Here is a 3,541-nt window from a genome sequence, read left to right on the forward strand (position 1 = left end):
TCAATTTCTTGAAAATTGGCTCGCATATCATAGTTAGCCTTGCCACGAACCGACTTATATATTGGATTCTTCCAAGGAAACCTCGAATTTCCTTCTCGGTTTTCGGGTGAGGCATTTCCATTATGGCCTTTATTTTCGATGGGTCCACCTCGATGCCACGGTGGCTAACGATGTGGCCCGACGGTTTTGCGGATGTGACTCGAATGCGCATTTTTGTGGATTCAACCTCATGTTATACTTGCGCAATCGCTCGAAGAATTTGCGTAGTGTACCAAGGTGGCCATCACGCTCTTTTGACTTGACAATCATGTCGTCGACATAAACCTCGACCTCCTTGTGCATCAAATCATGTAACAATGTCGTCGCGGTCCTCTGGTATGTAGCCCCTGCGTTTATCAACCCAAAAGGCATTCTTTGTGTAGCAATAGGTTCCCATTGCGTTCGAACGCTTGATCTTATGCATATCTTCTTTCGCCATCTTGATCGATTATAACCGGCGTATCCATCCATAAAGGATAGTAATGCGTGTTTTGCCGTGTTGTCAACCAGGATGTCGATGTGGGGTAATGGGAAATCGTCCTTCGGACTTGCCTTGTTCAAATCCGGAAGTCAACACGGACCCGAACTTTACCATCTTTCTTGGATCTGAACGCAGCGTTAGCCACCCGGTCGAGTATTCGACACCTTGATAAAACCAGACTTTGAGTTGCTTGTCGATTTCTTCTTTGACCTTCGAGACCAATCTGTATGCATTTTGCGTAGCTTCGCTTGACCGGCTTATATCCCGGCTTGATTGGGATCCGTGCTCGCAATTTCCCGATCAATGCCTGGCATGTCTTTGTAGGACCATGCGAAAACATCTTTGAACTCATGCAACAAATCAATGAACCCCTGTCTTTCGGTGGGACTTAAAGTAGTTCCTATTTTAAGCTCTTGTGGTTCTAAGGTTGTACCTACATTGATAGTTTCGGTATCTTCGATGATCGAAGTTTTCTGTTCGTACTCTTCCAACCCTTTTATCACCTGTAGAGGTGGTTCCATTTCTTCTTCTTCTTCTTCGACCAACTGTTCATCCTCGACCTCGGTCTCAATGTCATTATTAAAACAATCATTTTCAAAAATTGAATTGCAATGTAAGTAAGACAAGTCGTAAGCAAACTGGTTCATATTATTATTGATTTGAAATTTCGCGAAATGCGCTAACATTTGAGCCAACCGATCGAACTCGGCGGCGAGATAGGGGTATTCGGGACGGGCCGGGGAATACCACCATTAGGAAAAGGTGCATAGGAAGGGAAAGCTAGGGAGGGGTATTTTCAACACCTGACTCCTTAGACTCAATCTTAGGACCTATCTCGGACTCGGACTCGACTCGGACTCGGACTCGAGAATCGGTAATATCACTTGGCTTGAACATCTCTCCTTCTCCCGTTGTCAACTTGAAAAGAAGTCCTTTGTTGTCAGTCCACTTGATTGTTTTCCGCCATCCCGTGTTGGTCCTAAGAGGATCCACATCGGTGATGAGGGTAGATGGGTCGAACCGCTCGCTTCTCAGGATCATGCTTACCAAATCTTCGTTTGGTATTGGGGATTTCTTCTCTTCACCGAAAAGGAGACCCATGGCTTTCTTGTCATTTATTGGGTCCGACTTGGCTTCTATTGGCATCACGGTCAGAATGTCTTCGGGGATGTAGTAGCAATCTTGGAATACTTCGATTCCTGGGACCATAAGGTTCTTCTTTGGGTCAAAGATGGGTTCGGGAAAGTCCATGCAAGGGAGTTCTTCCCCGGCTCTCACGAAGTGACCGTTTAGAGTTAGGTGATACGGTCCCATTTTAATATCTCGATCTTCGATCGTTCTTCCCCTCTTTTCTCGTAGATCTTTCTCAGTGGGCTCATATCCAAGCCCGAAAGTTACTCCTTTGGCCACGGGTGGTTTCAACTTAAAAACCTCCTCCTTTCTAGGATACAAAGAGAAACCGAAGTACTTCCCAGTTTTGAGGATCACTTCACAAACATGACTTCCCGTATATAGTTCCATATTTTCGGAGTTCAGCTCGATCATATTGACAATCTCGAAACCGCATGCGTCATTGGTAGCTTCGACCCTTACTTCGGAAGTAATGTCTCCTCCGCCACGATAATTGGCGTGGCGTCAATGGTGACGGTTTTGCCATTGAGTGGGACCTTGATTTTTCGATGCGGCGTTGATGTTACGGCCTTCGCGGCATGGATCCGGGGCCTTCCCAACAATAAGTTGAAGGATGAGCATATGTCAATCACTTGGCAGCTTATTTTCTTTTCCACTTGCCCAGTCTGTACTACCAGGTCGACAAGTCCACTCACTCGACGCACAAAGTCGTCGAATGCCCGAACTGTCTGCGTGGTAGGGATGAAGTCATTCTTCTCCAAGCCCAGAATATGCGCCGTTTTCAGAGGGAGTACGTTGACAGCCGATCCGTCGTCAACTAAGGTCATAGGGATATGCTTGTTGAGACACACGGTAGCAATATAGAGGGCCAGGTTATGTCGAGGCCCGAACGGCGGCAGATCTTCGTCGGAAAATGTCACACCGTTGGTAATCCGAGGCCGATTTAAGGCGATGTGAGTGACCATGTCCCAGGAGTAGTATTTGACGACACGGTCATGTTCATCAAAGCTTGCAACAAGGCTTGACGATGCTCGAAAGAGCTCAAGATAAGTTGCCATATAGATACGTCGGCCTTAGTCTTTTGGAGTTGCTTGATGAGGGAAGCCTCGGAGGTCGACCCTTCACCAAGAACCGACCACCGCCGGCTCCTTTTGAGGTGCCTTACTCGGGATATCTTTAGCTTTCTCCACACGATATGGGCGCCCGGATCTAGTCAAATGGTTTGACTCTAGGGCATCTTGCCTCACCTTTAAGATTTCTTCTTGGGTGTGAGGAATTGTCGCACCTTTGGCGAGGTAAACATCATCCTCGTCATCGGCCCAAACGCCATTGATTTCATTGCCGCTTCGGAGTATGTAAGGAGTACAATCGACAACAAAATCCCCGAATGTAATCTCGTTTCTCGAGCTTGGTAGGAATTTGGAGCAATCCACGAATATTCTTCCGACGAACACCCCTTTTAGACGACATGGGCGGATCAAGTGAGAGTAATCGACACTATCTTCGGTAGAGACAAAGTTAGTGTGGTCGCCAAACGGATTGGTGACGTTGTTGGGCTTTATGGCCGGGATTGGGAGCGTTCCGTTCTCAATCATATCTTGAATTTCGTGCTTTAGTCTAAAGCACCTTTCAAAAGATCGTGTCCCTTCCCTTGATGAAAGGCACGGTAGGCATTCGGTTTGTACCATTTGCCTTGTTGATCGCAGGAGGGTCCGGAGTTGGACCAATGGGCTTCAACTTTCCTTGGGCCATGAGCCTTTGGAGAGCATAGGCGTAAGTGCACCCGATATCGGTGAATACCCTCGGGCCTGGCGCGAGGCCTTTTTTTTGTCCATCTAGGAGATTGACGGTTTTCAACAAAGTGGGGCTGCGGGCGCTTTTTTGCTTTTG

The sequence above is a fragment of the Silene latifolia genome, chromosome 6, assembly GCF_048544455.1.
Source record: "Silene latifolia isolate original U9 population chromosome 6, ASM4854445v1, whole genome shotgun sequence".
NCBI lineage: Eukaryota > Viridiplantae > Streptophyta > Magnoliopsida > Caryophyllales > Caryophyllaceae > Silene > Silene latifolia.